Source organism: Triticum urartu, chromosome 3 (assembly GCF_003073215.2).
Source record: "Triticum urartu cultivar G1812 chromosome 3, Tu2.1, whole genome shotgun sequence".
Classification (NCBI taxonomy): Eukaryota; Viridiplantae; Streptophyta; class Magnoliopsida; order Poales; family Poaceae; genus Triticum; species Triticum urartu.
Window position 1 is genome coordinate 445098655 of NC_053024.1, and position 25285 is coordinate 445123939.

Genomic DNA, 25285 nt, shown 5'->3' on the forward strand with positions numbered 1-25285 from the left:
ATCCGAGATGCTCGGGATGGGCTTGCCAGAGCCACGGACCAGCATCTGAAGGATATGCGGGTAAGCGTAGATTTAATAATCATACACTAGTAGCCCTCGAGACTTAAAGCAGTTGATACAACTGATTTAAGGATCATTGTATAACCAAGTGCTTACGGAGAAGAACAGCCTGTTATCTCAGGAACTAGAAAAGTATCGGGCCCAGCTAACTGCTGCCAATGCCGAACTGGAGAAATCCAAGAAGGCGTCTCCTGGTAATGTTTCCCTCCATCGAGAAAACATAATGGTATACCAATAATGCCAACACGGTTGCTCACCTCTTAATAGGATCATTAGATCAACTGAAAGCCGCTCAAGGCGGAGAACAAGAAGACAAAAAACTACTAGCCGCAGGCAAGCGTGTGCTAACAAAAGTTGTGATGGAGAAAAACAAGCTCCAGGATTCCAATACCCAACTGGGCGAGGAACTGAAAGATGTGCGGGCCCAGCTGGCTGACTCTGTAAAGGAGAATAAAAGGCTGCGAGGCAGCATATTCAAGATGTGGTCGAACTTACCTTTGAATAATTCGGAGATAAAGGGAACTGATAGAGTTATGTCTACAGGCATGCTGACCGGTCGTCCTGAAGAGGAGATGTCCGGATTCTCGAGCGATCTGCTACAAGAGCTGTTGCAGGTGCATGAGTAGGCTCGGCAGGCGATGCGAAATGTTGCCAAGGCCTTATGGCCATCCGCCTCCCCTCCGGGAAAGATGGAGGAGCTTATACAACTATTCAAGGGAGCACGACAACGCTTTAGATTGTGGAAGATATCGGCCTGCTGGCTAGGTGCACGAGAGGCCTGGGCCATGGTGAAAACACGGTATACTGATACGTCTCCAACATATCTATAATTTTTGATTGTTCCATGCTATTATATTATCTGTTTTGGATGTTAATGGGCTTATTTATACACTTTTGTATTATTTTTGGGACTAACCTACTAACCCAAGGCCCAGTGCAAATTGTTATTTTTTGTCCTATTTCAGTGTTTCGCAGAAAAGGAATATCAAACGGAATGAAACCTTCGGGGGAGTTATTTTTGGAACAAACGTGATCGACGGGACTTGGAGTGGACGTCAAGAAACCAACGGGGAGGCCACGAGGTAGGGGGGCGCGCCCTCCACCCTCGTGGGCCCCTTGTGGCTCCACTGACCTACTTCTTCCTCCTATATATATGAATATACCCCGAAAACATCCAGGAGCACCACGAAACCCTATTTACACCGCCGCAACCTTCTGTACCCAAGAGATCCCATCTTGGGGCCTTTTTCGGAGCTCCGCCGGAGGGGGAATCAATCGTGGAGAGCTTCTACATCAACACCCATGCATAGCCTCTCCAATGATGTGTGAGTAGTTTACCTCAGACCTTCGGGTCCATAGTTATTAGCTAGATGGCTTCTTCTCTCTCTTTGGATCTCAATACAATGTTCTCCTTGATCTTCTTGGAGATCTATTTGATGTAACTCTTTTTGCGGTGTGTTTGTCGAGATCTGATGAATTGTGGGTTTATGATCAAGTTTATCTTTGAACAATATTTGATTCTTCTCTGAAATCTTTTATGTATGATTGGTTATCTTTGCAAGTCTCTTCGAATTATCAGTTTGATTTGGCCTACTAGATTGATCTTTCTTGCAATGGGAGAAGTGCTTAGCTTTGGGTTCAATCTTGCGATGTCCTTTCCTAGTGACAATGTAGCGTCCCTAGCATCACACTACAGTAATCCCTTATGATCAATGCCAATTCATCTTGATTTACAAAGCTTAATCATATTGGATTAGTATCTCATTTCAAATTCCTTCTCTTAATCCAATTCAAATTCAAAGTGAAAATTTTCAAGTTGCACAAAGTTGCTGGAAAAATGTTCATCATTTAGCAAATATTCCAAAACAATTTATTGTTAAGGGAAAACAACTTCACCACAATGCTAAGATGGACAGAAGCAGCTGTAACAGTGCAAAACAACATTTTAAAATGCCTTTCTAATTAGGAAAATTCCAAATGGATTCAAATAAATACCAAGCTTATGGTGGCAGCGCACCACTTCCCCTAGTATCTGTTTTCACTAGTGGCACATTTTTGCAAAAGGTAATTACTGCAAAAGAAAATGCAAAAGGCTACTGTTAAATGAAAACAGAAAAGAAATAATAGATAGATCAAAATAAAAGGGAAGTAAAAAAGAAAACACACTATGCCCTGGGCCTAAGAGCACAGTGCACACGCCTAGTGCATAGCCCCACCCACATAAGGGGTCACCCCTTACCTCTGCTCACCTGAGGCGTGGTGGCCGACGTTCGACCGCCCGCGGCCAAGGATGGCCATGCGGCGGCCATCCGCTGCTCCCCCGTCACCTACTAGGTCGCCCCGACCTAAACCCTAACCCTAACGCCCCTAGTTCCACTCTCCTTCATGCCACTCCTCACTCCCCGATCATCCCGAGCGCCTCTGTCGCCGCTCGCTGTCGCAGCCGCGGCTACCGACCTCGCCTCGCCTCGCCGACCTATCCAACAGCTCTGCCGTCGTCGACTTCCTCACCCCCGTCCATGAGCGCAAGCCGGGAAGCACCGCAGGCAGCGGATTGAGCCGCCCTCCTTCCACCTCTGCTCCGACGATCCCCTTCGACTCCGGTGACGCCTGCTGCTGTTACTAACTGATGACACAAAAGTATAGGGGATCTATCATAGTCCTTTCGATAAGTAAGAGTGTCGAACCCAACGGGGAGCGGAACGAAATGATAAGTGCTTTCCAGCAAGGTATTCTCTGCAAGTACTGAAATAAGTGGTAATAGATAGTTTTGTGATAGGATAATTTGTAATGAGCAACAAGTAACAAAAGTAAATAAAGTGCAGCAAGGTGGCCCAATCCTTTTTGTAGCAAAGGACAAGCCTGGACAAACTCTTATATAGAGAAAAGCGCTCCCGAGGACACATGGGAACATCGTCAAGCTAGGTTTCATCACGTTCATATGATTCGCGTTCGGTACTTCGATAATTTGGTATGTGGGTGGACCGGTGCTTGGGTACTATCCTTACTTGGACAAGCATCCCACTTATGATTAACCTCTATTGCAAGCATCCGCAACTACAGCAAAAGTATTAAGGTAAACCTAACCATAGCATGAAACATATGGATCCAAATCAGCCCCTTACAAAGCAACGCATAAACTAGGGTTTAAGCTTCTGTCACTCTAGAAACCCATCATCTACTTATTACTTCCCAATGCCTTCCTCTAGGCCCAAATAATGGTGAAGTGTTATGTAGTCGACGTTCACATAACACCACTAGAGGAGAGACAACATACATCTCATCAAAATATCGAACGAATACCAAATTCACATGACTACTAATAGCAAGACTTCTCCCATGTCCTCAGGAACAAACGTAACTACTCACAAAGAATAATCATGTTCATAATCAGAGGGGTATTAATATGCATATAGGATCTGAACATATGATCTTCCACCAAATAAACCAACTAGCATCAACTACAAGGAGTAATTAACACTACTAGCAACCTACTAGTACCAATCCCGGACTTGGAGACAAGAATTGGATACAAGAGATGAACTAGGGTTTTGAGAGGAGATGGTGCTGGTGAAGATGTTGATGGAGATTGCCCTCTCCCGATGAGAGGAGCATTGGTGATGACGCTAGTGATGATTCCCCCCGGAGGGAAGTTTCCTCGGCAGAACAGCTCTGCCGGAGCCCTAGATTGGATCCGCCAAGGTTCCGCCTCGTGGCGGCGGAGTTTCGTCCGAGGAGATGGCTTATGATTTTTTCCTCATCGAAAGACTCCATATAGCAGAAAGATGGCCACCGGAGGGCCACTAGGGGCCCATGAGGTAGGGGGTGCGCCCAGGGGGGTAGGGCGCGCCCCCACCCTCGTAGGCAGAGTGTGCCCCCCCTGGTGAACTTCTTGCGCTCAATATTTTTTATATATTCTGAAAACGTCTTCCGTGAAGTTTCAGGACTTTTGGAGCTGTGCAGAATAGGTCTCTAATATTTGCTCCTTTTCCAGCCCAGAATCCCAGCTGCTGGCATTCTCCCTCGTTATGTAAACCTTGTAAAATAAGAGAGAATAGACATAAGTATTGTGACATAATGTGTAATAACAGCCCATAATGCAATGAATATCGATATAAAAGCATGATGCAAAATGGGCGTATCAACTCCCCCAAGCTTAGACCTCGCTTGTCCTCAAGCGAAAGCCGAAATCGAAAAATATGTCCACATGTTTGGAGATAGAGGTGTCGATAAAAGTAAAATACGAACATGAGGGCATCATGATCATTCTTAGAACAGCAACTTACATAATTCTTGTCATATGATTTCTTATGCTAGAGTAATAATTCAATCACAATTTCAAGTATGAATCGTAAACTTCATTGAAAACTAACAAACTATAATCTCAGTCATTGGAGCAATTGCAATTTATCATAACATAGGAAAGAGTCAATATATAAGAGCTTTTCAGCAAGTCCACATACTCAACTATCATATAGTCTTTCACAATTGCTGGCACTCACGCAATACTTATGGGTATGGAGTTTTAATTAGACACAGAGAAAGCTAGGGGCTTATAGTTTTGCCTCCCAACATTTTACCTCAAGGGTAATGTCAACAATAATAGTTCATGAAAACTCACATCCATTTAGCCATATATACCAGGATCTTTCCAACATACTGTGCTTGCCAAAGGATAAAATATAAAATAGAAGGGTGAAGATCACCATGACTCTTATGCAAGGTAGGAGATAAAAGTAAAAGATAGGCCCTTCGCATAGGGAAGCAGAGGTTGCCATGCGCTTTTATGGTTGGATGCACAAAATCTTAATGCGAAAGAACGTCACTTTATATTGCCACTTGTGATATGGACCTTTATTATGCAGTCTGTCACTTTTATTTCTTCCATATCACACGATCGTATAAAGCTTATTTTCTCCCACACTAATAAGTCATACATATTTAGAGAGCAATTTTTATTGCTTGCACCGATGACAACTTACTTGGAGGATCTTACTCAATCCATAGGTAGGTATGGTGGACTCTCATGGAAAAACTGGTTTAAGGGAATTTGGAAACACAAGTAGTATCTCTACTTGGTGCGATGAATTTGGCTAGCATGAGGGGGAAAGGCAAGCTCAACCATGTTTGATGATCCATGACAATATAATTTATCTCAGATGTAAGAAAACATAACCCATTACGTTGTCTTCCTTGTCCAACGTCAACTCTTTAGCATGTCATATTTTAATGAGTGCTCACAATCATAAAAGATGTCCAAGATAGTATATTTATATGTGAAGACCTCTCTTTCTTTATTACTTCCTATTAATTGCAACGATGACCAAAACTATGTTTGTCAACTCTCAACAACTTTTATTCATCATACTTTTTCTATGTGAGCTCATTACTCTCCATAAGATCCATATGATCTCTTTGTTTCCTTTTTATTCTTACCCTTTTCTTTTATTCCCTTAAGATCATGGCAAAATAATCAAGCCCTTGACTCAACACTAATCTTTATTATATATAGCTCACGGACTCGATTACATAGAGGGATCATAAAGCAAAACTCAAAACTAGATCATGCCATAAACTTTATTCTACTAGATCAAGATATTACCAAAAGGATCAAACTAAGAAAAACGGTAAAGATAAAAGTGATGGTGATACAATACCGGGGCACTCCCCCAAGCTTGGCAGTTGCCAAGGGGAGTGCCCATACCAGATACTCAATTCTTCTTTGTTGGTGGAGAAGGTGATGGTTTTGTTGATGGCGTAGGCTTGTCGTCCTTCTTCCAAGGCATAGGCTCACCATCATAGAAGGATGATCGAGTCGCCTGAAACCTCAAATCTGCAGCCAAACTCATCCTCTTGAATCTATATTCATACTCATAGTTTTGATTTTGCAGGTCATAGATCTGGGCTTGGAGGTGCTCGATTTTCTCATGAAGCTTGAAGATGGCCTCCCCAATGTCCTTGACGTCTAGCTTGTGGTTATTGGTGAACTCCGTGATCATAATGTGATTGGAATCGAGTCCACGCTCCACCATCTTTTGACACTTGAAAACATCTTGCTCCAATGCCTCGAGCCTTGCCTCCGTGCTTCCGGTCTTCCTTGGTCCTTCAACATCGTGGATGTACAACAACCCCTCACGCATCTCAATGGTTTGAGGGTGTTGCAGCACTTCCACGAGGTAGGGGTTGACGACCTTCTCGAAGAACTGGTCCTTGGGGGCACTTGAAGATGACATGACGTCCTGGATCTGTCAGAAAAACAACTCGAAACACAAACAGAGGATAATTGCGTGATACGGGAGTCAAAACCCCCGGGAGATTATATAATGAATTTTTGCTGACCAAAATACGTGTTGTGCAAGAAAACAGAGTCCGGAGAGCGCATGAGGTGCCCACGAGGTAGGGGGGCGCGCCCAGTAGGGTAGGGCGCGCCCTCCACCCTCGTGGAGGCCTCGTGTCCTTCCCGAACTGCTTCTTATTTTTCTAAATATTCCAAAACGGAGAAATATTGCCTTAAAAACTGTTTTGGAGTCGGTTTACTTACCGTACCACATACCTATTCCTTTTCGGAGTCTGAAACATTCCGAAAAGTGTCCCTTATGTATTCCTCCGGGGTTACGGTTTCAATAACATTGGTTTCAACATTTATGGGATTACCTGAGATATAATGTTTGATTCTTTGACCGTTCACCACCTTCGGATTTGTGCCTTCGAAGTTGTTGATTTTTATGGCACCAGAATGATAGACCTCCTCGATAACGCAAGGACCTTCCCATTTAGAGAGAAGTTTTCCTGCAAAAAATCTTACACGAGAGTTGTATAGCAATACATAATCACCTACATTAAACTCACGCTTTTGTATCCTTTTATCATGCCATCTTTTAACTTTTTCTTTAAACAACTTGGCATTTTCGTAGGCTTGGGTTCTCCATTCATCGAGTGAGCTAATATCAAATAACCTCTTCTCACCGGCAAGTTTAAAATCATAATTGAGCTCTTTAATAGCCCAATATGCCTTGTGTTCTAGTTCGATAGGTAAGTGACATGCTTTTCCATAAACCATTTTATACGGAGACATACCCATAGGATTTTTATATGCAGTTCTATAGGCCCATAATGCATCATCAAGTTCTTGGATCAATTCTTTCTAGACCTATTAACAGTCTTTTGCAAAATTAATTTGAGCTCCCTATTACTCAATTCTACTTGACCACTATACTGAGGGTGATAAGGGGATGCAATTCTATGATTAACATCATACTCAGCAAGCATTTTATGGAAAGCACCATGAATAAAATGTGAACCACCATCAGTCATTAAATATCTAGGGACTCCAAATCTTGGAAAAATAACTTCTTTAAGCATTTTAATAGAAGTGTTATGATCAGCACTACTAGTTGGAATAGCTTCTACCCACTTAGTAACTTAATCGATAGCAACTAAAATATGTGTATATCCATTAGAGGCAGGAAAAGGTCCCATATAGTCAAAGCCCCAAACATCAAATGGTTCAATAACGAGTGAATAGTTCATAGGCATTTCTTGACGTCTACTAATATTACCAATTCTTTGACATTCATCACAAGATAATACAAACTTACAGGCATCCTTGAAGAGAGTAGGCCAATAAAAACCAGATTGCAATACCTTATGTGCAGTTCTATCTGCAGCATGGTGTCCTCCATAAGCTTCGGAGTGACACTTGCGTAGGATCTGTTCCTGTTCATGCTCAGGTACACAACGTCTAATAACACCATCTACTCCTTTTTATAAAGATGTGGGTCATCCCAAAAGTAATGCCTCAAATCATAGAAGAACCTTTTCTTTTGCTGGTATGTGAAACTAGGTGGTATGAATTTGGCAACAATGTAATTAGCATAATTAGCATACCATGGAGCAGTATGAGAAGCATTTATGACATTTAATTGCTCATCAGGAAAGCTATCATCAATAGGTAGTGGGTCATCAAGCACATTTTCTAACCTAGACAAGTTGTCTGCAACGGGGTTCTCAGCTCCCTTTCTATCAACAATATGTAAGTCAAATTCTTGTAGCAAGAGAACCCATCTAATAAGTCTAGGTTTAGCATCTTTCTTTTCGATAAGATATTTAATAGCAGCATGATCAGTGTGAATAGTTACTTTAGAATCAACTATATAAGGTGTGAACTTATCACAAGCAAATACAACTGCTAAGAATTCTTTTTCAGTAGTAGCATAATTTCTTTGAGCATTGTCTAGGGTTTTACTAGCATATTGAATAACATTTAATTTCTTATCAACTCTTTGCCCTAGAACAGCACCTACAACATAATCACTAGCATCACACATAATTTCAAAGGGTAAATTCCAATCAGGTGGCTGAACAATAGGTGCAGAGATCAATGCTTTCTTAAGTATTTCAAATGCTTCTACACAATCATCATCAAAGACAAATGGTATATCTTTTTGTAATAAATTAGTCAGAGGCCGAGAAATTTTTGAGAAGTCCTTAATGAACCTCCTATAAAATCCGACCCGACCAAGGAAACTTCTTATACCTTTGATGTCCTTGGGGCATGGCATCCTTTCAATAGCATCAACCTTGGCTTTATCAACTTCAATACCTCTTTCAGAAGCTTTATGCCCCAAGACAATACCTTCATTAACCATAAAGTGGCACTTTTCCCAATTCAAGACAAGATTAGTTTCTTCACATGTCTGCAAAACTCGATCAAGGTTGCTCAAGCAATCATCAAAAGAAGATCCATAGACGGAGAAATCGTCCATGAAAACCTCACAAATCTTTTCACAAAAGTCAGAGAATATAGCCATCATGCATCTTTGAAAGGTAGCAGGTGCATTATAAACCAAAAGGCATATGTCTATAAGCAAAAGTACCAAAAGGGCAAGTAAACATAGTCTTTGATTGATCCTTGGCTGACACAGGTATTTGAGAGAAACCAGAATAACCATCTAGAAAGCAAAAATGTGTATGTTTGGATAATCTTTCTAGCATTTGATCGATAAAAGGTAAGGGGTAATGATCCTTTTTAGTGGCCTTATTTAATTTGCAGAAATCAATTACCATCCTATAACCTGTAATAATTCTTTGAGGAATCAATTCATCTTTATCATTAGGAACGACAGTAATACCTCCCTTCTTAGAGACACAATGGACAGGACTTTACCACTGACTATCAGCAACGGGATAGATTATACCTGCCTCAAGGAGCTTTAGTATTTCCTTTCTTACCACTTCTTTCATTTTAGGATTCAGCCGTCGTTGATGATCACGAACTGGTTTAGCATCTTCTTCCAAATTTATTTTATGTTGACATAGAGTGGGACTAATGCCCTTAAGATCATCAAGAGTATGCCCAATAGCAGCATGGTGCTTCTTCAGAGTTTTCAATAATCTCTCTTCCTCATGCTCTGAAAGGTTAGCACTAATAATAACAGGATATATCTTTTTCTCATCAAGATAAGCATATTTAAGAGTATCAGGCAACTGTTTAAGCTCAAACACGGGATCACCCTTGGGTGGAGGAGGATCCCCTAGGATTTCAACAGGCAAATTGTGTTTCAGAATAGGTTCATGTTTAAAGAACACTCCATCTATTTCTCTTCTTTCTTTCATAAACATATCATTTTCATGGTCTAGCAACTATTGTTCTAAAGGATCACTAGGAGGTACGACAATAGAAGCAAGACCAATAATTTCATCCTTACTAGGTAATTCTTCTTCATGGTGTTGTCTACTAAATTTAGAGAAATTAAATTCATGAGACATATCATCTAAACCAATAGTAACAACATCGTTTTTGCAATCTATCTTAGCATTAACAGTGTTTAAGAAGGGTCTATCAAATATAATGGGACAAAAGCTATCTTGTGGGGAACCAAGAACAAGAAAATCAGCAGGATATTTAGTTTTCCCACACAAGACTTCAACATCTCTAACAATTCCAATTGGTGAAATAGTATCTCTATTGGCAAGTTTAATTGTGACATCAATATCTTCTATCTCAGTAGGTGCAATATCATGCATAATTTCTTTGTATAAGTCATGAGGTATAGAACTAGCACTGGCACCCATATCACATAAGCCATGATAATAATGATCTCCTATTTTAACAGAAATAACAGGCATGCCTACCAAAGATCTAGGTTTATCTTGAGCACAAGGTTTAGCAATTCTAGCAGTCTCATCACAGAAATGAATAACATGCCCATCAATATTATCAGCCAAAAGATCTTTAACAATAGCAATATTAGGTTCAACTTTAACTTTCTCAGGAGGTGTATATGTTCTAATATTGCTTTTACGAACCACAGTTGAAGCTTTAGCATGATCCTTTATCCTAACAGGGAAAGGTGGTTTTTCAACATAAGAAGTAGGAACAATAGGATCATTATAAGTGATAGTTTTTTCTTCAACTTTAATAGGTGCAGCTACTTTTACTTCTATGGGAGGATGATATTTAAACCACTTCTCCTTTGGGAGATCAACATAAGTAGCAAAAGATTCACAGAAAGAAGCTACTATCTCAGAGTCAAGTCCATATTTAGTGCTAAATTTATGGAAAACATCGGTATCCATAAAAGATTTAACACAACCAAACTTAGGTGTCATACCTGACTCCTTACCTTCGTCGAGGTCCCAATTTTCAGAGTTGCATTTAATTCTTTCCAATAAATCCCATTTAAATTCAATAGTCTTCATCATAAAAGAGCCAACACAAGAAGTATCGAGCATGGTGCGATTGTTATCAGAAAGCCGAGCATATAAATTTTGAATAATCATCTCTCTTGAGAGCTCATGATTGGGGCATGAATATAACATTGATTTAAGCCTCCCCCAAGATTGAGCGATGCTTTCTCTTTGCGAGGCCAAAAATTATATATATAATTGCGATCACGATGAACAAGATGCATAGGATAAAACTTCTGATGAAATTCCAATTTCAATCGTTTGTAGTTCCATGACCCCGTATCATCATATAGCCTATACCATGTCAATGCATCTTCCTTCAAATATAAAGGGAAGACCTTCTTCTTAATAACATCTCCGAGTACACTTGCAAGCTTAAATAATCCACAAACTTCATCCACATATATTAGGTGCTCATCAGGATGCGTTGTTCCGTCTCCTGCAAAAGGATTAGCTAGCAGTTTTCTATCATACCCGAAGGAATTTCAAAGCAGACATTTTCATTTTCAGTAGGTTCAGTAGGTTGAGGAGCAACTCTTTGCTCTACTGTTCGGGGTGAAGATACCCCGAACAAGCCCCTCAGAAGATTACTTTCCATAGTAACAAGTGACAGTAAATTTCAGCACACTATATAAATTTTCCTTACCAAATTCCACCTACCAAAGGCGCTTCACTCCCCGGCAACGGCGCCGGAAAAGAGTCTTGATGACCCACAAGTATAGGGGATCTATCATAGTCATTTCGATAAGTAAGAGTGTCGAACCCAATGAGGAGCAGAAGGAAATGATAAGTGGTTTCCAGCAAGGTATTCTCTGCAAGTACTGAAATAAGTGGTAACATATAGTTTTGTGATAGGATAATTTGTAACGAGCAACAAGTAACAAAAGTAAATAAAGTGCAGCAAGGTGGACCAATCCTTTTTGTAGAAAAGGACAAGCCTGGACAACTCTTATATAGAGAAAAGCGCTCCCGAGGACACATGGGAATATCGTCAAGCTAGGTTTCATCATGTTCATATGATTCGCGTTTGGTACTTTGATAATTTGGTATGTCGGTGGACCAGTGCTTGGGTGTCCTTACTTGGACAAGCATCCCACTTATGATTAACCTCTATTGCAAGCATCCACAACTACAACAAAAGTATTAAGGTAAACCTAACCATAGCATGAAACATATGGATCCAAATCAGCCCCTTACGAAGCAACGCATAAACTAGGGTTTAAGCTTCTGTCACTCTAGCAACCCATCATCTACTTATTACTTCCCAATGCCTTCCTCTAGGCCCAAATAATGGTGAAGTGTTATGTAGTCGACGTTCACATAACACCACTAGAGGAGAGACAACATACATCTCATCAAAATATCGAACGAATACCAAATTCACATGACTACTAATAGCAAGACTTCTCCCATGTCCTCAGGAACAAACGTAACTACTCACAAAGCATAATCATGTTCATAATCAGAGGGGTATTAATATGCATATAGGATCTGAACATATGATCTTCCACCAAATAAACCAACTAGCATCAACTACAAGGAGTAATTAACACTACTAGCAACCTACTAGTACCAATCCCGAACTTGGAGACAAGAATTGAATACAAGAGATGAACTAGGGTTTTGAGAGGAGATGGTGCTGGTGAAGATGTTGATGGAGATTGCCCTCTCCCGATGAGAGGAGCATTGGTGATGACGCTGGTGATGATTTCCCCCTCCCGGAGGGAAGTTTCCTCGGCAGAACAGCTCTGCCGGAGCCCTAGATTGGATCCACCAAGGTTCCGCCTCGTGGCGGCGGAGTTTCGTCCGAGGAGATGGCTTATGAATTTTTCCTCATCGAAAGACTCCATATAGCAGAAGATGGCCATCGGAGGGCCACCAGGGGGACCACGAGGTAGGGGGGCGCGCCCAGGGGGGTAGGGCGCGCCCCCACCCTCGTGGGCAGGGTGTGGCCCCCCTGGTGAACTTCTCGCGCTCAATATTTTTATATATTCTGAAAACATCTTCCATGAAGTTTCAGGACTTTTGGAGCTGTGCGGAATAGGTCTCTAATATTTTCTCCTTTTCCAGCCCAGAATCCCAGCTGCTGGCATTCTCCCTTTTTATGTAAACCTTGTAAAATAAGAGAGAATAGGCATAAGTATTGTGACATAATGTGTAATAACAGCCCATAATGCAATAAATATCGATATAAAAGCATGATGCAAAATGGACGTATCACTAACCTTCCAGGGGCTTTACGTAGCCGCCCGGTGAGCCTCGCTTCTCTCCCCTCCGTCCTCCCGCCGTTGTCGCGCCCGTAGGTGCCATTCCCCACATGTCCGAGCTCGCCTCCGCCGAGCTCGTCGCCGGCCACGTTCCGGTGATCGAACGCCCGCACAAGCATGTCCATCATGCTCGCCCGCACGTGTAGACGCCGTACGTACTCAGCACCGCTCATTTTGCTCGCCATTGTGCCGTTTGCAAGCTAGCCGTGCCTCGGGTCTCCGCTGTCCATGTCACGGGCGACGAATCCGACTATCCCTGCTCGCGCCACCACCCGCGTTGGACGCGGTGTACTCCACTCATTCGAACACAAGTCACGGCGCGCATTTTGGCCTGCTGTAGCGAAAGTCCCGACGAACTCCAGTGAGCAACCGCCGCAGACGCGCTCGCCGGAGCTCCTCCGGCGCCGGCCCTGACCTGGCATGGCGTGGGGCCCACCCAGTGCCGCTGACAGTGGGCCCCCGCGCCTCTATTTGACCGCGTTGACCATGGTCAACGCGGGGTACTATCCCCAGCCACTGACATATAGGCCCTACCACCTAATTAGGTTAGTCAAACGTTTTAAAAATAAACTTAATTAGTTAAAACCTGATCAGTCACTAACATGTGGGGCCCATCTTCTAATTAGCCTCAGTTTAGTTAAATTTAAACTTCAGTTAGTCCACTCTCTATGACAGGTGGGACCCACTGGTCAGTTTGACCTGGTCAGCCGTCCTGTTGACTGCTGATGTCACAATGATGTCATGTTGACGTAGTATTTCTTTTCTGTCAATTTAATTAATTCCAGAAAATGTTTAAATCTTTAGAAATTCATAGAAAATAAACCATAGCTCAGATGGAAAACTTTATACATGAAACTTGCTTAGAACGACGAGACGAATCCGAATACGCAGTCAGTTCATCTGTCACATGCCCCTAGCATGCTGAACATGGAACATTCCCCCTCCGGTCATCTGTTTGACACAGGTCAGGAACTGGGAAAACATTCCCGATTGACTTCCCCTTTCACTGGTATCGTGTAGCACTACGTTAGAACACTCCTAGCGGTGCATATTGCCATGTTATGCCTTGTTCTGCTTTGTTTGCTCTGTATTTACCATTTCCCCCCCTCTTCTCTTCGGTAGACCCCGTGGTAGCTGATATGTCTCCAACGTATCTATAATTTTTTATTGCTCCATGCTATATTATCTTCTGTTTTGGACATTATTGGGCTTTATTATTCACTTTTATGTTATTTTTGGGACTAACCTATTAACCCGAGGCCCAGCCCAGAATTGTTGTTTTTTTGCCTATTTCAGAGTTTCGTAGAAAAAGAATATCAAATGGAGTCCAAACGAAATGAAACCTTCGGGAACGTGATTTTCGGAACGAACATGATCCAGGAGACTTAGACCCTACGTCAAGAAACCAACAGGGAAGCCACGAGGTAGGGGGGCGCGCCTACCCCCCAGGCGCGCCCTCCACCCTCGTGGGCCCCCTGTTGCTCCACCGATGTACTCCTTCCTCCTATATATACCTACGTGCCCCCAAACGATCAGAGACGGAGCCAAAACCCTAATTCCACCGCCATAACTTTCTGTATCCACAAGATCCCATCTTGGGGCCTGTTCCGGAGCTCCGCCAGAGGGGGCATCAATCACGGAGGGCTTCTACATCAACAGCATAGCCTCTCCGATGATGTGTGAGTAGTTTACCTTAGACCTTCGGGTCCATAGTTATTAGCTAGATAGCTTCTTCTCTCTTTTTGGATCTCAATACAATGTTCTCCCCCTCTCTTGTGGAGATCTATTCGATGTAATCTTCTTTTGCGGTGTGTTTGTTGAGACCGATGAATTGTGGGTTTATGATCAAGTTTATCTATGAACAATATTTGGATCTTCTGAATTCTTTTACGTATGATTGGTTATCTTTGCAAGTCTCTTCGAATTATCAGTTTGGTTTGGCCTACTAGATTGATCTTTCTTGCAATGGGAGAAGTGCTTAGCTTTGGGTTCAATCTTGTGGTGTCCTTTCCCAGTGACAGTAGGGGCAGCAAGGCACATATTGTATTGTTGCCATCAAGGATAACAAGATGGTTTTTTTATATCATATTGCACGAATTTATCCCTCTACATCATGTCATCTTGCTTAAAGTGTTACTCTGTTCTTATGAACTTAATACTCTAGATGCATGCTGGATAGCGATCGATGTGTGGAGTAATAGTAGTAGATGCAGGCAGGAGTCGGTCTACTTGTCTCGGACGTGATGCCTATATACATGATCATACCTAGATATTCTCATAACTATGCTCAATTCTGTCAATTGCTCAACAGTAATTTGTTCACCCACCGTAAAATACTTATGCTCTTGAGAGAAGCCACTAGTGAAACCTATGGCCCCCGGGTCTATATTCCATCATATTAATCTTCCAAAACTTAGTTATTTTCATTGCCTTTTATTTTACTTTTCATCTTTATCATAAAAATACCAAAAATCTTATCTTATCATATCTATCAGATATCACTCTCGTAAGTGACCGTGTTGGGATTGACAACCCCTTATCGCGTTGGTTGCGAGGATTTATTTGTTTTGTGTAGGTGTGAGGGACTCGCGCGTAGCCTCCTACTGGATTGATACCTTGGTTCTCAAAAACTAAGGGAAATACTTACGCTACTTTGCTGCATCACCCTTTCCTCTTCAGGAGAAAACCAACACAGTGCTCAAGAGGTAGCAAGAAGGATTTCTCGCGCTGTTGTCGGGGAGGTCTACGCAAAAGTCAACATACCAAGTACCCATCACAACCCTTATCTCCCGGATTACTTTATTTGTCACTTGCCTCTCATTTTCCTCCCCCCCACTTCACCCTTGCCGTTTTATTCGCCCTCTCTTTTCCGTTCGCCTCTTTTCCGTTTGCTTGTCGTTATGGCTAGTCCCTTATCTGCTCCTTTGTCTCCCGAGTTTGAGGTTCTTCACTTCAAACAAAGACAAGGAGAAAACTTAAAAGATGCTTGGTTTAGAATGATGGAATCTTATCGTAATTGTACCCTAGAGGTGAATTTTAGAATTTTGCTTCGCAACTTTTATGTTGGACTAAATATGTCTCATAGACAGCTCTTGGATTGCGTTGCCAAAGGCAATTTTATTGAAATTGATACCAATATTGCGCATGAAATTATAGAAGGTATAGTAGGAACTCTACCTCAACAAAAGGGGCCTCATCATACCCAAGAGGAAACGCAAGTTTTTGAGAAAATTTGCGAAGTAACTAAGATTTTACAAAAGTATCTTGAACCTCTTAAGAGCGTTAGCGGGAATCTCCACCGCATGAATATGTTGATTACCCTTTGCAATAAGCGGTTGGACTCTTTAGATCTCAAGATTTCCGAATATTAAGGGAAACATAAAGAACCTCCGGATTCGAGCATAACTCCGCTAAAAGAATTAAGAATCAGGATGATAATACCTAGATCTATCCTTGCTTTTATGCCTAGCTTGGGGCGTTAAACGATAGCGCTTGTTGGGAGGCAACCCAATTTTATTTTTATTCCTTGCTTTTTGCTCCTGTTTAGTAATAAATAATTTATCTAGCCTCTTTTTTGGTTGTGTTTTTTGTGTTTAATTAGTGTTTGTGCCAAGTAGAACCGTTGGGAAGACTTGGGGAAAGTCTTGTTAATCTTGCTGTAAAAACAGAAACTTTAGCGCTCACGAGAACTGCTGCCATTTTTATTTGGAAAGTGATATTTAGTTACTTCTTTTTGAAGATGATTAATAGATAAATTCTTCACGTCCAGAAATTTATTTTAGAATTTTTGGGATTACATATCTTGCGCTAGCTACAGATTACTACAGACTGTTCTGTTTTTGACAGATTCTGTTTTTCGTGTGTTGTTTGCTTATTTTGATGAATCTATAGCTAGTAAAATAGTTTATAAACCATAGAGAAGTTGGAATACAGTAGGTTTAACACCAATATAAATAAATAATGAGTTCATTACAGTACCTTGAAGTGGTGTTTTGTTTTCTTTCGCTAACGGAGCTCACGAGATTTTCTACTTTAAGTTTTGTGTTGTGAAGTTTTCAAGTTTTGGGTGAATTCTTTTGATGGATTATGGAACAAGGAGTGGCAAGAGCCTAAGCATGGGGATGCCCATGGCACCCCCAAGATAATCTAAGGACACCAAAAAGCCAAAGCTTGGGGATGCCCCGGAAGGCATCCCCTCTTTCGTCTACTTCCATCGGTAACTTTACTTGGAGCTATATTTTTATTCACCGCATGATATGTGTTTTGCTTGGAGCATCTTGTATGATTTGAGTCTTTGATTTTTAGTTTACCACAATCATCTTTGCTGTACACACCTTTTGAGAGAGATACACATGATTCGGAAATTATTAGAATACTCTATGTGCTTCACTTATATCTTTTGAGTTATATAGTTTTGCTCTAGTACTTCACTTATATCTTTTAGAGCACGGTGGTGGATTTGTTTTATAGAAACTATTGATATCTCATGCTTCACTTTATTTTGAGAGTATTAAATAACATGGTAATTTGCTTAAATAATCCTAATATGCTAGGTATTCAAGATTAGTAAAAACTTTCTTATGAGTGTTTTGAATACTAAGAGAAGTTTGATGCTTGATGATTGTTTTGAGATATGGAGGTAGTGATATTAAAGTTGTGCTAGTTGAGTAGTTGTGAATTTGATAAATACCTGTGTTGAAGTTTGTAGGTCCCGTATCATGCACGTATGGTAAACGTTATGTAACAAATTTGAAACATGAGGTGTTCTTTGATTGTCCTCCTTATGAGTGGCGGTCGGGGACGAGCGATGGTCTTTTCCTACCAATCTATCCCCCTAGGAGCATGCGCGTAGTGCTTGGTTTTTGCTGACTTGTAGATTTTTGCAATAAGTATGTGAGTTCTTTATGACTAATGTTGATTCCATGGATTATACGCACTCTCACCTTTCCATCATTGCTAGCCTCTTCGGTACCGTGCATTGCCCTTTCTCACATTGAGAGTTGGTGCAAACTTCGCCGGTGCATCCAAACTCCGTGATATGATACGCTCTTTCACACATAAACCTCCTTATATCTTCCTCAAAACAGCCACCATACCTACCTATTATGGCATTTCCATAGCCATTCCGAGATATATTGCCATGCAACTTTCCACCATCCCGTTTACCATGACACGTTCATCATTGTCATATTGTTTAGCATGATCATGTAGTTGACATAGTATTTGTGGCAAAGCCACCGTTCATAATTCTTTCATACATGTCACTCTTGGTTCATTGCATATCCCGGTACATCACTGGAGGCATTCATATAGAGTCATACCTTGTTCTAGTATCGAGTTGTAATCATTGAGTTGTAAATAAATAGAAGTGTGATCATCATCATTTAATAGAGCATTGTCCCAATAAAAAAAGAAAAGAGAAAGGCCAAAAAAAAGGAAGGCCCAGGTCAAAAAAAGGAAGGCCCAATAAAAAAAAGAAAGAAAAGAAAAGGGACAATGCTACTATCCTTTTTCCACACTTGTTCTTAAAAGTAGCACCATGATCTTGATGATAGAGAGTCTCTTGTTTTGTCACTTTCATATACTAGTGGGAATTTTTCATTATAGAACTTGGCTTGTATATTGCAACAATGGGCCTCCTCAAGTGCCCTAGGTCTTCGTGAGCAAGCAAGTTGGATGCACACCCACTAGTTTCTTTTGTTGAGCTTTCATAAATTTATAGCTCTAGTGCATCCGTTGCATGGCAATCCCTACTCCTTGCATTAACATCAATCAATGGGCATCTCCATAGCTCATTGAATACCCTCGTTGATGTGAGACTTTCTCCTTTTTTGTCTTCTCCACATAACCCCCATCATTATACTCTATTCCACCCATAGTGCTATATCCATGGCTCACGCTCATGTATTGCGTGAAGGTTTATAAAGTTTGAGATTACTAAAGTATGAAACAATGGCTTGGTTTGTCATCGAGGTTGTGCATGATGAGAGCATTCTTGTGTGACAAAAATGGAGCATGACTAAACTATATGATTTTGTAGGGATGAACTTTCTTTGGCCATGTTATTTTGAGAAGACATAATTGCTTAGTTAGTATGCTTGAAGTATTATTATTTCTATGTCAATATTAAACTTTTATCTTGAATATTTCGGATCTGAATATTCATGCCACAATTAAGAAGAATTACATTGAAATTATGCCTAGTAGCATTCCACATCAAAAATTCTGTTTTTATCATTTACCTACTCAAGGACGAGCAGGAATTAAGCTTGGGGATGCTTGATACGTCTCCAACGTATCTATAATTTTTGATTGCTCCATGCTATATTATCTTCTGTTTTGGACATTATTGGGCTTTATTATTCACTTTTATATTATTTTTGGGACTAACCTATTAACTGGAGGCCTAGCCCAGAATTGTTGTTTTCTTGCCTATTTCAGAGTTTTGCAGAAAGAGAATATCAAATGGAGTCCAAACGGAATGAAACCTTCAGGAACGTGATTTTCGGAACGAACATAATCCAGGAGACTTGGACCCTACGTCAAGCAACCAACAGGGAAGCCACGAGGTAGGGGGGCGCGCCTACCCCCCCTAGGCGCGCCCTCCACCCTCGTGGGCCCCCTGTTGCTCCACCGACGTACTCCTTCCTCCTATATATACCTACGTACCCCCAAACAATCAGAGACGGAGCCAAAACCCTAATTCCACCGCCGTAAATTTCTGTATCCATGAGATCCCATCTTGGGGCCTGTTCCGGAGCTCCGCCGGAGGGGGCATCGATCACGGAGGGCTTCTACATCAACACCATAGCCTCTCCGATGATGTGTGAGTAGTTTACCACAGACCTTCGGGTCCATAGTTATTAGCTAGATGGCTTCTTATCTCCTTTTGGATCTCAATACAATGTTCTCCCCCTCTCTCGTGGAGATCTATTCAATGTAATCTTGTTTTGCGGTGTGTTTGTTAAGACCGATGAATTGTGGGTTTATGATCAAGTTTATCTATGACAATATTTGGATCTTCTGAATTCTTTTATGTATTATTGGTTATCTTTGCAAGTCTCTTCGAATTATCAGTTTGGTTTGGCCTACTAGATTGATCTTTCTTGCAATGGGAGAAGTGATTAGCTTTGGGTTCAATCTTGCGGTGTCCTTTCCCAGTGACAGTAGGGGTAGCAAGGCACGTATTGTATTGTTGCCATCGAGGAAAACAAGATGGGTTTTTATCATATTGCATGAATTTATCCCTCTACATCATGTCATCTTTCTTAAAGCGTTACTCTGTTCTTATGAACTTAATACTCTAGATGCATGCTGGATAGCGGTCGATGTGCGGAGTAATAGTAGTAGATGCAGGCAGGAGTCGGTCTACTTGTCTCGGACGTGATGCCTATATACATGATCATACCTAGATATTCTCATAGCTATGCTCAATTCTGTCAATTGCTCAACAGTAATTTGTTCACCCACCGTAAAGAGAAGCCACTAGTGAAACCTATGGCCCCCGGGTCTATCTTCCATCATATTAATCTTCCAACACTTAGTTATTTTCATTTCCTTTTATTTTACTTTGCATCTTTATCATAAAAACACCAAAAATATTATCTTATCATATTTATCAGATCTCACGCTCATAAGTGACCGTGTAGGGATTGACAACCCCTTATCGCGTTGGTTGCGAGGATTTATTTGTTTTATGTAGGTGTGAGGGACTCGCGCGTAGCCTCCTACTGGATTGATACCTTGGTTCTCAAAAACTGAGGGAAATACTTACGCTACTTTGCTGCATCACCCTTTCCTCTTCAAGGGAAAACCAACGCAGTGCTCAAGAGGTAGAAGTAGCTGCCGATACCGATGTGATCGACTACGTCACCGATGACCCCTCCTTCTTGTCTGAGCAACCAGGCAAGCCCCCCCTTTGATCATCCCGATATCTCCCATTCCATTCTCACATGCTTGCATTAGATTTTGCTACTGTTATTGATTGCTCCTATTCTGATGCATAGTCTGCCTTTGTAACCTGCTCATTGTACCTTACCTGCTTATCCTAAACTGCTTACTATAGGTTGGCTAGTGACCCATCAGTGACCCCCACCTTGTCCTTGTTGCCCCTGCTTCATCATCAAAGACCAGTTCAACGGGATCGAAGACCAGAGCCTGACACCTCACATCACTTCACGCCCCTTTTGTTGATCGACTCTGCAGAGTTACCATTGAGTGCCGAGGGTGGAACCTCATACATCACTCATGATGAGATCTCTGTAGTGTAGCTATCCGGTCGTGGTCATCGAGTGTGATTTCCTCCTTAACCACTTCCGATATGGCTCTGTCGTGCAACCCCTCAAGTGTGCACCTCGAGGGTGGATCCTCTTACGTTCACCTTGATGATTACATCGAGTGGAATTCACCAGGGGTAATTCCTCGGGTTTTCCCCTTGGTGTTAGACATACAGTTACTATGGTTACTATGACTTTACACTGAACCCTGTTACTAAAGACGGGCCGTCCCTGAGGGGTACCCGCGCGAGCATATATGCGAGTGATGAGGAGTCGGGTTGACCTCGAGGGTTCTGCTACCTCTTGAGCACTGCGTTGGTTTTCCCTGAAGAGGAAGGGATGATGCAGCAAAATAGCGTAAGTATTTCCCTCAGTTTTTGAGAACCAAGGTATCAATCCAGTAGGAGGCTACGCGCGAGTCCCTCACACCTACACAAAACAAATAAATCCTCGCAACCAACGTGATAAGGGGTTGTCAATCCCTACACGGCCACTTACGAGAGTGAGATCTGATAGATATGCTAAGATAATATTTTTGGTATTTTTATGATAAAGATGCAAAATAAAATAAAAGCAAAGTAAAACGCAAAGGAAATAACTAAGTATTGGTAGATTAATATGATGAAGATAGACCCGGGGGCCATAGGTTTCACTAGTGGCTTCTCTCGAGAGCATAAGTATTCTACGGTGGGTGAATGAATTACTATTGAGAAATTGACAGAATTGAGCATAGTTATGAGAATATCTAGGTATGATCATGTATATAGGCATCACGTCCGAGACAAGTAGACCGACTCCTGCCTGCATCTACTACTATTATTCCACTCATCGACCGCTATCCAGCATGCATCTAGAGTATTTAGTTCATGGAAACAGAGTAACGCCTTAAGCAAGATGACATGATGTAGAGGGATAAACTCATGCAATATGATGAAAACCCCATCTTGTTATCCTCGATGGCAACAATACAATACGTGCCTTGCTGCCCCTACTGTCACCGGGAAAGGACACCGCAAGATTGAACCCAAAGCTAAGCACTTCTCCCATTGCAAGAAAGATCAATCTAGTAGACCAAACCAAACTGATAATTCGAAGAGACTTGCAAAGATAACCAATCATACATAAAAGAATTCAGAGAAGATTCAAATATTGTTCATAGATAGACTTGATCATAAACCCACAATTCATCGGTCTCAACAAACACACCGCAAAAAGAAGATTACATCGAATAGATCTCCACAAGAGAGGGGGAGAACATTTTATTGAGATCCAAAAAGAGAGAAGAAGCCATCTAGCTAATAACTATGGACCCTTATGTCTGAGGTGAACTACTCACACTTCATCGGAGGGGCTATGGTGTTGATGTAAAAGCCCTCCGTGATTGATGCCCCCTCCGGCGGAGCTCTGGAACTGGCCCCAAGATGGGATCTCGTGGATATAGAAAGTTGCGGCGGTGGAATTAGGGTTTTGGCTCCGTATCTGATCGTTTGGGGGTACGTAGGTATATATAGGAGGAAGGAGTACGTCGGTGGATGATACGTCTCCAACGTATCTACTTTTCCAAACACTTTTGCCCTTGTTTTGGACTATAACTTGTATGATTTGAATGGAACTAACCCGGACTGACGCTGTTTTCAGCAGAATTACCATGGTGTTATTTATGTGCATGAGCAAACGTTCTCGGAATGACCTAAAACTTCATGAAGACACTTTTCAGAAAATAAGAAAAATACATGCCAAAGATGAAGGCCAGGGGGGCCACCACCTTGCCATGAGGGTGGGGGGCGCACCCCCTACCTCGTGGGCCCCCTGTTGCCTCTCCAACTCCAACTCCACTTCCATATATTGAGTTTCGGGGAGGAAAAAATCAAGGAGAAGAAATCATCGCTTTTTACGATACGGAGCCGCAGCCAAGCCCTAAAACCCGTCGGGAGGGCTGATCTGGAGTCCGTTCGGGGCTCCGGAGAGGGGAATCCATCGCCATCATCATCATCAACCATCCTCCATAATCAATTTCATGATGCTCACCACCGTGTGTGAGTAATTCCATCATAGGCTTGCTGGACGGTGATGGGTTGGATGGGATCTATCATGTAATCAAGTTAGTTTTGTTAGGGTTTGATCCCTAGTGTCCACTATGTTCTGAGATTGATGTTGCTATGACTTTGCTATGCTTAATGCTTGTCACTAGGGCCCGAGTGCCATGATTTCAGATCTGAACCTATTATGTTTTCATCAATATATGAGTGTTCTTGATCCTATATTGCAAGTCTATAGTCACCTATTATGTGTTATGATCCGTTAACCCCGAAGTGACAATAATCGGGATACTTACCGGTGATGACTGTAGTTTGAGGAGTTCATGTATTCACTATGTGTTAATGCTTTGTTCCGGTTCTCTATTAAAAGGAGGCCTTAATATCCCTTAGTTTCTGTATGGACCCCGCTGCCACGGGAGGGTAGGACAAAAGATGTCATGCAAGTTCTTTTCCATAAGCACGTATGACTATGTTCGCATATCAATGAACTGGAGCTAGTTCTGTGTCACCCTAGGTTATGACTGTTACATGATGAACCGCATCTAGCATAATTCTGTATCACCGATCCATTGCCTACGAGCTTTCCATATATTGTTCTTCTCTTATTTACTTTTCCGTTGCTATTGCTATCATCACTACAAAATACCAAAAACATTACTTTTACTACTATTACCTTTTGTTGCCGTTATGACCACTATCATATTAATTTTCTACTAAACACTTTGCTGAAGATATTAAGTTTCCAGGTGTGGTTGAATTGACAACTCAGCTTCTAATACTTGAGAATATTCTTTGGCTCCCCTTGTGTCGAATCAATAAATTTGGGTTGAATACTCTACCCTCGAAACTGTTGCGATCCCCTATACTTGTGGGTTATCAAGACTATTTTCTGGCGCCGTTGCCGGGGAGCATAGCTCTATTCTTTGAGTCACTTGGGATATATATCTGCTTATCATTATGAAGAACTTGAGAGATCCAAAAACCAAGATCTATCCCTCAACTACAAGGGGAGGTAAGGAACTGCCATCTAGCTCTGCACTTGATTCACCTTCTATTTTGAGTAAGCTTGCGACACCTACACCTGCTTCTGCTATTCGTTCTGATATGTCGCATGTTATTGATGATGCCACTTCTGCTATGCATGATACTTATGGTGAAACGACCTCTATGACTGATACTACTATGCCACTTAGTGCTTTTCTTGATGAACAACTTGCTAGGGCTAGAGAGATAGAAAATATTGAATCTGATGATACTGATGAAAGTGATGATGAAGAACCACTTGCTATTCCTAAGGGTTATGTTTTTGATCAAGATGCTTCTTTAGCCATTTTAGCTTGCAGAAATAGAACTAAACTTAAAAGATTATTAGCTAAATGGAGTAAGCAATCTCTAAATGCTAGAATGAAACCTGACCCTGCTTTTGCTACTTCACCTATCTTTGTTACTGATAAGGATTATGAATTCTCTGTTGATCCTGATATAATTACTTTGGTTGAATCTGATCCTTTTCATGGTTATGAATCTGAAACTGTTGTGGCACATCTTACTAAATTGAATGATATAGCTACCCTGTCCACTAAAGATGAGAGAACTCACTACTTTTATATCCTTAAAATATTTCCGTTCTCATGAAAGGGTGATGCTAAGATATGGTTTAATTCTCTTGATCCTGGTTGTGTGCGTAGTCCCCAGGATATGATTTATTACTTCTTTGCTAAATATTTCCCTGCTCATAAGAAACAAGCTGCTTTAAGGGATATATATAATTTTGTGCAAATTGAAGAAGAGAGTCTCCCACAAGCTTGGGGGAGGCTTCTCCAATTACTTAATGCTTTGCCTGATCATCCTCTTAAGAAAGATGAAATACTTGATATCTTTTATAATGGACTAACCGATGCCTCCAGAGATTACCTGGATAGTTGTGCTGGTTCTGTTTTCAGGGAAAGAACAC